This window comes from Macaca mulatta, chromosome 16 (genome assembly GCF_049350105.2).
Source record: "Macaca mulatta isolate MMU2019108-1 chromosome 16, T2T-MMU8v2.0, whole genome shotgun sequence".
Classification (NCBI taxonomy): Eukaryota; Metazoa; Chordata; class Mammalia; order Primates; family Cercopithecidae; genus Macaca; species Macaca mulatta.
The window spans coordinates 80,114,628-80,128,474 of NC_133421.1; positions in this window are offsets into that span (position 1 = coordinate 80,114,628).

Sequence of the window (13,847 nt, forward strand, 5' to 3'; positions counted from 1 at the left end):
ATTCTGTTAGGAAAGAAACATTTTCTCTGTATCTCATTATTTCTAAACATATTTTCTTACGGAGTATCATCCCTTATCATAAGATGTTTAAACTAATAGATGCAAACAAATAGTAAATACAGTGTCTAAAAGGTTACTTTGTTGGATAAAACTTTTATTATTTGTGTTTTTAGAAAAGGGATCTGTTAAGAGTGTACTTTTTGTTACCATCAAACATGAATGGAAAAAGGGAGAAAAGCCCTTGGATGTTTCTTGACTAGGTAAATTCACATCATGTATATACTAGCTGAGTCGCAGAGTCCCATCAGTGGAGTCATAAAAAGTAGGTTACATTTCACAGCAACTAACAAAAATCTCTTAAAACCAGGATGTCTCGAGGGTACATCTTGTAAACTAGTTGTAAAGCTTTCATGGTAACAAGATGTGGAACAAATATTAATTGGATAGGAAATGACTCCAACATGGATTCTATTTTGTATGCTTAGTGTTTTCAAGGTAAATGGTTTGCAAACATTGCTAGTTTTTAACCATAGTAAGCAGGATACAGCTCAGGGCTTTACCTCTTTAAAGCGCCTATGCTATAATCTGTTTTCTTAAGCATGTGTGTGTGCATTTGTGTATGTGTTTATTCATTCTGGCTTCAGTTTGATGATCTCTCAGCAAAGCTAAATTAATGGGTTAAAAACTTATGGTTTTCTGTTACATAACATCATGTGATTCTCAAACTAAAGAGAATATAACAAATATTTAGCTTAATGTAGTTAAAGAATTTTAGGTCCAGATACTAGCCTCATTTTGTACTCTTCTTGTGCCTTGCACACTGTCTTCAGTTTTGACCTCACTACTTTATAGATTAACTATTTGAAACAACAACATAACAACACAGCTACTGACACTAACAACTTAAAATAGCTATACATGATATTCTTTCAAAGACAACTTGATAATATCATCACTGAGGTCTTGGATCATCATAAATAACTGGAAACCTGAATTCTAACTGAAACGGCATTAGCTCCAAGGTAGATTACTGGACATGGTAATCTATTTTATTTTCCCTAAAGAGAAGTTGGAATTTGATTTTTATTTTTAATTGATTGAAAGAAGAGTTTCATATTTTTTCTCAAATACTCTGAATGCATTGATGAAATATTGCCAACAGTTGGTGGAAAACTCCCACCAAAAATTAGTTCCATAGTGAAACACTGCATTTGACTATTTCCAAGAATCCATAACCTTTATCTTGCTGATGATAGGGAATTGAGCACTCGGGATATGAAGATAAAATAATTTCCTAGGCGTTGCTCTAGGGAGGAAAATATAATTCCATTGGGCCCAGAGTTGTTGGAAAGAAAACAAAGATAAAATTTCCTAGTATATTCTTCTCACTCCTAAAATTTAAAAATTCACAACAATTCTTTTACCCCTTACACTGTTTTATTTTGATTCAAAATATCTTATTTATATTATATTGCATATATGTATTTATTTTACTTACTTTTTTTTTCTCGATAGAATATAAATTCTAGAAAAAGGAGAAACCTTGTCAGTCGATTCACCATGGAATCTTCAGTACCCAGAATGGTGCATAATATATTGAAGATGCATAAAAAACACTTATTAAATAATGATTAGATAAATTCTGATTGAAATTATTCCTGCCTTCATGTAAATGCACATGAACATTTAGCCTCCTGGAAATTTTTTATATACCATTGATGAGCATCTGGCTATTAAAAAGTCATTTCTTACAATTATTAAATTAGATACTGATGAGAATGAAGTCCTATTAAGGACTTTTTGTACTTACGTTGGTGGCTAAGAGCTCAAGTTCTGAAGTCAGAATGCTTCACTTATGTATTAACTCCACTGCTAACTAGCTGGTGGCGTTGAGCAAATCGTCTCACGTAGTGGATTTTGTCTGTGCCACCAACAAGATCTCCTTTTCTGAGCCAGTGTCCCCAGCTACTGTGAGCATTAGCCACTAACACCACACAGCTGCCCCTTCTCTGGAGAACTGCCTTCAGGTGAGTGACAGCCATCTCACCTGATGGCTGAGATGGTAACATATAAGACTAGAGCTCATGCCTCAAATTAAGTCCATCTCTAGGGTGTAATTTATACCCCAGAAGGCCACTCAGGATCATGTTAAAATTCATCTCTGGGCGACACCACATTCTTGCCTGGCTCTTTTTTTCCTTCCTTTCTTAATTTGTTCATCCCTGTTCTGAGAGCACTCCTCCATAAATTACATACACCATAATCCTTGTTTCAGGCTCTCTTTCTGTTCAATAACACCTATATGACATGTAACTTCTCCATGCCTTAGTTTCTGCCACTCCAAATTTGGGAGAAATAATAGGTTTATTTTTATTATAAATACATAACATCACTAAATAAATGTAATAGGATATGATGATCATCACTTTTTGTTCTCTGTATTTTCTTGTTTTTCTTCTAGGCTGTAGAATTTAACTTCTTTTTTTTATTGACTCTCTTTTCCACCTTAGTCTTTTTTTAAAAAGTCACTCTTATTTGGATAATGTTGATGCATCCAATATTTTAAAAGTATGATAACCTCCCAATAGATTTAGACTTTTGCTATCATTAGGACCTTAACGTTGTCATTTCACAAAATTATCTTCTGAGTTCCCAACACAGATATATTGTATATCATTTCCTGTGTTCTCCAAGAAATGGTCTAGCAGCAACCACCATTTGGAGCATGAACTCATTTTTAGAAAAGCATATTACCTTGACAATTAGAAAAAAATACATATAGTGAGCTGCAGCCAAGAAAGTAATTACGTTTATTTTTATCACTGGAAAACAATGAGCGGCAGAAATGTCTCTAGTGGGCTAGAACTACATATATACAGCAATGTCATAAAGTAATTCTTTATGTCCAGCTTGATTTATGTTCATAAGACCAAAGACATAATATAAGCATTATCAGAAAAATGAGTTTTAATAGCATGGAATCTGAGTCTACAAGAGATTCTCCATAGTTGAATTTCTTAACATCCGCCTTTGGTCAGCTTTTGGAGATGTTAACATTTGAGCTGCTTAGTGTGCTCTTTTTTGACGTCTCAATGTAAACATTCAAATAAGGGAGCAACTGGATGTGTTTGGGGAGGTTTTCTTCCTACTTTTGTTTTATTTTTCTGCAGATGTGAGACTACAGCCATCATCAAAATGTCAATATAAGCAATTTTGTTAGATCAATGGACAATAGGAATTATAGATCCATATCACTACAATTATAATACCATTTATAATGTTACTTCTTATTAGAATTTCCTAGCAGTCATCATTCATCTAATAGAGACATATTTTTAAGAATCCAAGAAGAACAAAAATATTCATAAGCCAACAGAAGCAAATGGTATAAATAATTTATATTTCACCATAAAAAAAGAATAATGCACTACTTCCTAAATCATGTCCATTGAGTACATTTTATTTGGGCTATTTCCTTCCATTTATTCTTTTGGAAAAAATATTATGTGAGATTGTATATTATTTTGATAATATGAAAATACTGAACTACTTAAAAGTAATAAGATACATTATGTTTTGGTTTAGGTTAAAATTGTGCAGTTATTGCTAAGATTAATTGGTAGATTAAGATGGAGAGCTAAATGAGAATCTAAGCATTTGCTTCTTATTTTGACATGTCTTTATTCTTTTTTTTTATTCTTTCAGTTCTAGGGTACATGTGCACAACGTGCAGGTTTGTTACATATGTATACATGTGCCATGTTGGTGTGCTATACCCATTAATTCATCATTTACATTAGGTATTTCTCCTAATGCTATCCCTCCACCCTCTCCCCCCACCGCCTGACAGGCCCTGATATGTGATGTTGCCCTTCCTGTGTCCAAGTGTTCTCATTGTTCAATTCCCACCTATGAGTGAGAACATGTGGTGTTTGGTTTTCTGTTCTTGCGATAGTTTGCTAAGAATGATGGTTTCCTTTATTCTTAGGCCTCTGCACAAACTCTTACTCCCAGCCTTCTAAGTCAGAATACTTTAAAAAGATCCTCTGCTTATCGCATATAGTATTCACTTTGAGACTTAATCTATTTTTTCTTATATTAACATTTTAATTAAATATTGAGAAAGCAGACTCAGTTGATCTTATGGCAGTCATCACATTTATGCTTTGCTTTCTGTTTTTAATTCCTCCTTTACATATGATATTCTATTTTAAAAATTGTTTTATTGTATTGTTTTGTTTGTGGCTTTTATCTGATGATTTGGAAAGCATTTTTGTTTTAATAGTTAAGTGTAATTCTATATAATACATTTTACATGATGCAGTTTATATTCCATATCTTTACACAATATATACTGATTTCTTCTATTAGCAATAAGATAAACAATATTGCCACTTAGACATTTACTCATCACTCAAATTTTCAGTTATTTTAGTGTTCTATTTTATACCTTAAAATATACATCTTTTGCATTATTGATCACTTTCAAATGATATCAGACTAACCTAATAAATAAATAAAACATAAAAAATTCTAAATGCTCTCAACCCCAATTTTTCCCCCATCTCCTCCTAACTTGGTTTTCATTTCGTTGTTTCTGTGCTGTTGGGTCTATATTTACTTTCTATCTGTAACAACAATTGTCCATTTGTTTTAACCTTGGGACTATAGTTAATTTGAATTCAGTGCTCACAGCAAGTATTTTTGACATGAAAATATGTTATTCATCTTTTTTATTGACCGATGTTCATTTTTCTTTCTTTGGGCATGGTTAACTCTAGATATGATTCTCTAAACTGCTGTGATTATTTGTCTCTGTTGGAAACCTTCCTAAAGACAAGCTGGCACTCTGAGAATGGAAGTGTGTCAGATGAGCTGGAAAGAATCTGACATGATATTGTTGAAAATTGATCCAACTGCTCCTAGGATTTTCTTATTTCTAAATTGTTGGTGATTTTTTTTTCAGTCTTTTTATTCAAACCAATTTGAGGTGTGATTTTTTTTTTCATGTGCACTAATGTAATCATAATTTCTGGAATAAATTGTCAAGGCTGTACAAGTGATACATAAAAGTTGGTTTACAGATCTAGGTCTTTTGTTTCCAAAAGTTTATGTTCTTAATATTAATTAATGATGTTACTTGTTTAAATGGGATATGATTATTTTAACAGAAGTATTTCAATGTAGCTTACCAAAATACATCTTTATCCAGTAAAACACCACTTTTTCTTTTTTCTTTTCTTGTCTTTCTTTTTTTTTTGAGACGGTGTCTTGCTCTGTCACCCAGACTGGAGTGCAGTGGCGTGATCTCGGCTCACTGCAAGCTCCACCTCCCGGGTTCACGCCATTCTCCTGCCTCAGCCTCCGGAGTAGCTGGGACTACAGGTGCCCGCCACCGCGCCCGGCTAATTTTTTGTATTTTTAGTAGAGATGGGGTTTCACCGTGTTAGCCAGGATGGTCTCGATCTCCTGACCTCATGATCTGCCCGCCTCGGCCTCCCAAAATGCAGGGATTACAGGCGTGAAGCATCGTGCCCGGCAATACAACCTTTTCATGTCTGTTCACATTTGCTTCAGTAGACCTTAAATTTCTTGTCAACTTTTGATCACAGTTTATTTTTTCTTCTCATATATTTCCCCCAAAAAAGTCCTGCAACTGCAAAATAGTGCTTTATTTTGTTTTCCAGGGAGACAGATTCTCCTATCATTTTAGCTCTAAAGTAAACTTATTGAAAGAATGTGCATAAAGCAAGCGGTATACATAACTCAGATTTTAAAGATGTTTGTTTGCATTTCTAGTTTTTGAAAGTGTTGTTCTGGAGAAATAGACAGTAGAGCTTAGTCAGTTTACCTTTTAAATATTTTCATGCTAATGTGACTGAAAACAATATAGAAGTTCATGGTTATTTCAGATATTTGATAAGACAGTTCTTTCTAGACTTGCTAGTTTTAATGAAGGCAGCAGGGGAAAAAACCTACTAATTTTTTAAATTAGGAAAAAATCCATTTTCTGTATTTTGTTGTAATCCTTTGTACGATGAGAAAAAAAATAATTTAAATGTATCTTTTAATTTTTAAGATATCCTGGACAAATATATAAATCCTGGTCAAGATTTGTATATTGGTTTTCCCTTTTAAAATGGCATAAAGTATAGAACACTTAAGTAGCCCACAAATTGGGATATCAAGGGTAGAGAAATGAAATTTATTTACTGGCTACATGGACTCATCAACAATAAGCAAAAATGTACAAACTTGACATCTCTTTGGACATCAGAATGTCTTAGGTCATTGGACCCTCCTTTTGTAGTTATGATTAGGTAGATGATTTCATCACAAATATTAAAAAGGAATAACTCCAGTAAAATTTATATGAATTAGGAAAATAATTTACATAATGTAGGAAAATATGGTCTGACATTGTGAACGTGTATATTTTTTATCTTTTAAATTTAAAATGACTTTGCTTTCTCTTAGCCCCTTCATCTCAGTTTTATGGGTTTAGAAGTGCACATGTGTAGTTTTCTATCATGAGGAAATTTAACTTTGTCTTGTTTTCCCTAAGCTTTTTCAAATATGTGGGACAATATCATTTGTTGCTATGAGCTTTGAAATGAAGATTTATACCCTTCTTTTGGAGGTCAGAATATATCACCCAAGCTCTTATCAAAACAATTTTATGATCATTGATTTACAAGGTTTTTTATGATCATTGATTTACAAGTATCTACATATGTCAAAATTGATCAAATTGCAGACTTTAAATATGTGTAGTTAATCACACCTCAATGAAGCTATTAAAAGATTAGGAGAGTCGTTGCCACTAGGAGAGAGGGAATGATTTATAATAGGGAAGGGACCCATGGAAGCTTCTGGAATACAGAAATGTTCTATTCCTTTACTTGGGTATAAACTATACAGATTTTCTTTTATGCAATTCATTAAGCTGAGTATGACACTATTTTATGTGTATGCAATCTTTATTTCTTTATTATATTTCAAAATTTTAAAAGTGTGTGTATGTGTATACACATGTATTTGGAAACTATATTTTTTTGAAAAGAGGTAATTATCCTTTAGACACATTCATTTTATTACCTGTCCTTTAATAACAGCCAGTTTAGATCTTAGTAGTAGCATGCATACTCCCTTGTTTGACTGTAAATTTTGTGCAGCTTAAGTTTTCCTAGGATTTTGAAATTACTTTCTACATTCACAGTCACATTCCTATGCTGTTTTTAAAAGATAAATGAGAAAACCATAAAGACATCATATCTCTGTGAGCCTCATTGGTGGTCCATGCATCATGGAAATGTCATCAGTTCTGCTAGTGCTGCTAGGCTTGTAGCAACTTGTGGGTGGGTCGATGCACTGGGAATAGTGCATCATTTTATTTTATTTTTATGGCTTTATTATACTTTATGGCCATTAGGTGAAATGCTCTGTCATTCCCTGGGGTACAATATTATATTTATTGTACGCATTTATCTTGTCTCTGATGATTCATTTTCTTTTCCGTCCAAGATGAGTTTCCTTTTTGCCTTCTGTGTTATCTAGGAGTTCTTCCATTCAATTGCTCAAAATGCTTTATCATGGTGTGCAATATATATGAAGAGTCTAGGGAAGAGGGTGGGCGTTGTCAAATCTATAAATGGATCCAAGAAAATGTCCTCAGCAGCCAAGAGAACTATTGTAATTTGTATCCCACAGAAATGGAGAAGTAGTACAGAATTTAGAAAGAAAATTAAAAATAGAACTGCCATATGATCCAGCAGTTCCACTTTTGGGTATACATACAAAGGAAATAAAAGCACTGTCTGAAAGAGATACCTGGACTTCCACATTCATTGCGTAATTATTCACAAAAAGCCACGATACGGAGTGAACCTAAATGTTCATGAAGGGAAGAATGGATAAAGAAAATGCAGTGTGTGTGTGTGCTTGCACATGTGTGTGCACATGCATGCACATGTGTATGCAATGGAATAAATACTTTTATCCTTTACAAAGAAGAAAATCTTGACATTGTTAACAACATGGAGGAGCCTGAAGGACATTATATTAGGCAAGAAATAGGCCAACACAGAAGACACATACTACATGATCTCGTTTGTATGTGGAATCTTAAAAGTCCAATTCATGAATAGATAGTAGAATGGTGAGTGCCAGAGGCTGGCAGAGAGCTGGAGGGACACGGGGAGATGTTAGTCAAAGGGGTCAAAGTTTCATTTATGCAGGGTGAATAAGATCTGGAGATCTATGTAGAGTATGGTCACTAGTGTTAGTAATACTGTATTGTATACTTGAAAATTGCTGAGAGAGAAGATCTTAAATGTTATTACTGCAAAATGTAAGTGTGTGAAGTGATGAATATGTCCATTGATTTTATTTCATCATTTCACAATATATACATATTGCAAAACATCACATTGTACCCCATAAATATATATAACTTTTATTTGTTAATTGCAACTTAAGAAACCCGAAAATGGGCCAGGGGTGGTGGCTCATGCCTGTAATCCCAACACTTTGGGAGGCCAAGGCAAGGGGATTGCTTGAGCCCAGGAGTTCAAGACGAGCCTGGACAACATAGCAAAACCCATCTCTACAAAAAAAGTAAAAAACTAGGCAGGCGTGGTGGTGCATGCGTGTAGTCCCATCGACTCAGGAGGCTGAGACAGGAGGACCACCTGAGCCTGAAGGTTGAGGCTGCAGTGAGCCATAATCACGCCACTCCACTCCAGTCTGGGTGACACAGCGAGACCCTGTCTCCAAAACGAAACAAAATCCTGAAAACAATTTTAAAAGAAAGAGAAAATATATTTATGCCACTATAAAAAAAGTAGTGTCCGTGGGGAAAATGGGAACCGAATCCTAATGTTAGGCAGGAAAAATAAAATGGATAAACGAATCGCATTGAAACTGTAACAGAGGACTGTCACTGGTCTCTGAAACTAGACAGTACTTACAGTTTTTCCTCAGAATGGTCCCTGGGTCTTACGGATACATCATTATTTCCATTTTAAAGTAGGGAAGTTAAGCCAAAGAGTCTTAATGCTAAGTCCCGGGCAACAGAGTTAATTAGAATCAAAGAGGGGGTGTGGACTTTTGTCTCACATATTTTGTACACACAATAAGGGTGTTAGTCATAATAGAACATGGCATCATGGTGGCCTAATGAGGAGGACATAAATCTACATGAGGTTCTCTGAGGAACAGGCACCTGCAGGCTGAGAACAAACATGGACATTTCATATGGTAACATTCCCTATATTCCTAAATCCATAAACTCTAAAGGCATGGTCAAAAAAGTGTCATTCTGCAGTGAACTTACTTTTCTCCTTCTTCACCTTTATTCTATGGATGCTTTTCACTTATCTATCATGCAGTTGTCCTTCTGTTTCTCTTTCTCTGGACCACATTTGAAACATAGTTAAATAGAATGTCTGCTTCAGGTTTGCAAATTATACTTCATTTAAAGTATATTTTGAAGTTGAGTAATCTTCCCATACATGCACACACATACTCCCCCCCCCCCCAACACACACACATTGTCTTTATCCATTCGTGTGTTGAAGAGCACTCAGGTTTATTCCATATCTTGGCTAATGTGAATAATGCTATGATGAACATGGAGGTGCAGATATCTGTTCAAGTTAGTGATTTTATTTCTAAAATCACTAGAAATAAAGTGATTTTAGTCTAGTGTGTGTGTGTGCTTGCACATGTGCTGGTGCACATGCATGCACGTGTGTATGCAATGGAATAAATACTTTTATCCTTTACAAAGAAGAAAATCCTGACATTGTTAACAACATGGAGGAGGCTGTTGCTGGATTGTATGGCAGTTCAATTTCTAATTTTTTGAGAAATTTTTATACTGTTTTTCATAATGGCTGTACCAGTATTAAGTCTTTAAAAAAAAAAAGACGGAAATTCTGACATTTGTGACAACATGAATAAAGCTGGAGGACCTTATATTAAGTGAAATAAGCCAAGTACAGGAAGACAAATACTGTAGGATCTCACTTACATGTGCAATCTAAAGTAGTTTAACTCATAGAAAACAGAGAGTAGAGGCCGGGCGCGGTGGCTCAAGCCTGTAATCCCAGCACTTTGGGAGGCCGAGACGGGCGGATCACGAGGTCAGGAGATCGAAACCATCCTGGCTAACACGGTGAAACCCCGTCTCTACTAAAAAAAAAAAAATACAAAAAACTAGCCGGGCAAGGTGGCGGGCGCCTGTAATCCCAGCTACTCGGGAGGCTGAGGCAGGAGAATGGCGTAAACCCGGGAGGCGGAGCTTGCAGTGAGCTGAGATCCGGCCACTGCACTCTAGCCTGGGCTACAGAGCCAGACTCTGTCTCAAAAAAAAAAAAAAAAAAAAAAGAAAAGAAAACAGAGTAGAATGAGAGATGTCAGAAGCTGAGGGGTCAGGGAAAAGGGGACATGTTGGGTCAAGGGTATAAACTTGTACTTACAAGATGAATAAGTTCTGGGAACTTAGCTTACAAAATAGTGACTATAGTTAACAATAATATATTGTATAATTGAATTTTGCTAGGAAAGTCTATTTTAAATATTCTTACCTAAAGAAAAGTTAACGGTAAGGTGATGGATAATGTTAATTAGCTTTATTTTGTTAATCATTAAAAAATATATACATATACTAACACATCACCTTGTACACCATGAATATGTAGTCTACAATTTTTATTTGGCAATTATACCTTAATAACGCTGAATTAAAAAAACAAAAGATAAAAATATATGTTAACCCAATTAACTAGATAAACCCATTTTTGTTTATATAGCAACACAGTTTTCAGAGACAGTTTTCATTTACTCATTGAAACACAGTAATTCACCTCTTTTGTTTATGAGGGAAACACAACTCACTTAAAGGATTGTGGATAATCTCTCAAAATTAGGCTGCTTCTAATATTCTGCAAGTGTTAAGGTCTTTGTTTTTGGCAGGTGGTGTGATTAATAGGCTACATCAATTCTGAGAATTCTCAATAACTCTTAGGAATCATCTTAGATGTAAATTAATTGCTCTGAAACAGCAACACACATGACTCTGAAAATTTCAGGGCAATATGAATTAAAGAGGTAAATGTGTACACTAGTTCATTCTTATCAGAAGCATTGAAAAGCAAATCAGTCATATTTGATGAGATTGACATTTGAAGCCAATTACCTTTATATTATTAAATTGAGAAACAAGAAAATGATATGTCTTTGTGATATATAAAGACCTAGAGGTCTTCATAGGTGCTGGGCAAATTTAAATATTTTTATTTTCAAGAATTATGCAGTATATGTTATAACATGCAGTAAATTATATTTCTTTAGATATATTTAGCTCTTCTTTGCAAAAGTTTTTTCACATGCATCACAAGTTTAGATAGAATTCCTATGCCACATTTTCTATTTGGAAATTTGAGTACACCTAAATTTTTTGTTAAGATTATGCAAAGGTCCAAACTATCCCTTCAATAAGTGGGTTAAATAGTTCCACCCAAAATACTTCCTGGGAATATTGCAGACCTTTGGTTGTGTTTCGAAAATAATTAAAGTGATTCCACTGTTTGTAAAATATCTTCCGGAAGGTGCTGGGTTTTCCTTTCTTTCCCATAACTTGTTAGCAATACTACAGTTTGGCAATCGATTTTGTCTTTTCTAGGGAATGAGACAGAAATTCTTGGGGAAAACAGAAATTCTTTCTCGATTACATTATTTTCATTATTTTGATGAGATGAGTCTGATCTTTGTTTGCCGGCAATTGAAGGTACCAGTGTTCAGGGGAGTATTCCCATACATCTCCAGAGGAAACTCATCTGTAAGGAAGGGATGTTTGCGACTTCATGTATTATCTTGTCTAGGAAACCCTACACAGGACATAAGCACAATAGAATCATGTAGAACAGAAGTTTCTACCTAATCAATCAATTGTGGTTACCAAACACATTGAAATGCTATCTTAAAACTAGCTTATTATCTGCTGAACACTACCTACATTATTTCAAACCCTTGAAACTTTGCAGCAGGGCCAGTCTTCATATCCCAATTTCACGGATGAACAAACTAAGGTTAAGAGAGATTATATAATTGTTAAAAGAGCTGGGCTTTGCTTCCAGGTCAGTCTGACCCCATAGCACATCCTCATTCCGTTACATTGTTCCTATTGCTTTTCATTCTAAAAGCAATATAAGGAAGCTATTTTAAGGATGGGTGAACAGGTCACTAGATCTGAGACTCTCTGTATATTCATCTGTAGGTGGAAGGGTAAACAGATTAATAACACAACCAACTAATACACCTTTAGAGTCAGCATCTCAAAGCAGAAACATCTTAAGTGGGATCTAAAGGAATGGCTGCCACTTTCTCAGTTATTTCATGAAATGTTCTTCTTACATCAGCATCTTAATTCTTTTTAAACACAGTGATTGTAATAATGATGGTAATGATGCTGAACTGCATTTTTATCCAAATTCAGGCAATCGAAGCTTTTGAAATTGGCATTGATGTGTAAGAAATACTGTAATGGTTTCATGACACACATATCTAAAGTTTTCTTTGATTAAGTAATAATAGAAGCAATGGGTACTTACTCAATGATAAATAAACTGAAACATGTAAAATAAAAGATAAAACTCAAAATAATTGCATGCTGTCATTTATGCCAAATAAATTATAACAATTTAAATAGCTTTACTTTTAACTTATTTCTAAAAAATGATATTTTGCTACAAGGCTGACATAGATTTATATTTACTGTGACTTTTGAGGCCCAACCTAAGAAAATGATGAATGTTAGGGTAGTCAAACCTATGAAATTGTTTATCTGTGAAAGATTGTGTCTCAGTGCTAGTCTAGGCATTGTTTTCATTTTCACATTTTTTAAAGGTCTTACTATTTTTCGAAGTCATGTTTTATCCTCTGCCAAATAACAGGCCTGTTATTGTTTTACTCACTTTTCTCTTTATAATTTCAGAAACTTTGAAAATAAAAAGGATAATTATTTTCTGATGTCTAACAAGTGATTGACATGCTACAAGAAAAATGAAAAATACTTTTAAAAAAATCTTTTTTAGACCCGAGATGGGATTTCAGAATCAAACGTGCTTGTGGATTTGCTTTTTCATTGATGGGCCTTGCTCTTAGATTGTCCTTTTTCCACTCACAGTTCCAGGATTTCTTTCCAAAAATATCTTGTGAGGTCCAAATGGTAGCCAGAATTCTGTCTTTGTTTGATGATCCTGTACATTTCTTAATCCAACACTTCTCTTGAAAAAGAAATATAGAAAGTATACTGTAGTTAATGGTAGTGGGGTATCCTACATTTTGTGGGGAAAATTGGAACCTTGCCTGTCTGTTAATCTTTTTCATCCCTGGGCTGAAAGAAAAACAATCTAAACCCAAAGAACAAAAGAGAGCTTAGGAATCAGAACTTAGACCTGGGCTCTGGAGCCAGACTACTTCTTAGCCTTTATTCCTGTGTGTCGTTTTGTTTTTATACTATGTAAGTATATTTGTAAATAATAACCTAAGACTTTCAAAAGTGCAGCAGTCCTGTAGAACAAATGTTCCTACAGTCAAAACATAACTTTCTCTTTTTATTGAGTAAGGCTCTGTGCACATCTGCTTATCAGCAGTCACTTTCTCAATGTTAGTTTCAAATGTACTCTGAGCCTTCTGTCTGTGTTTTCATCTGCACTGAATGGCCGTATGTTCCTACTTTCTTAACTTGTACATTATTTTCCTGTACTTCCTCCTCTATTTTTTTCTAAGGGTGTAGTTGTTTAGCGTTAACGGGGCTTATAATTTGGAAACTCAAAATAGTA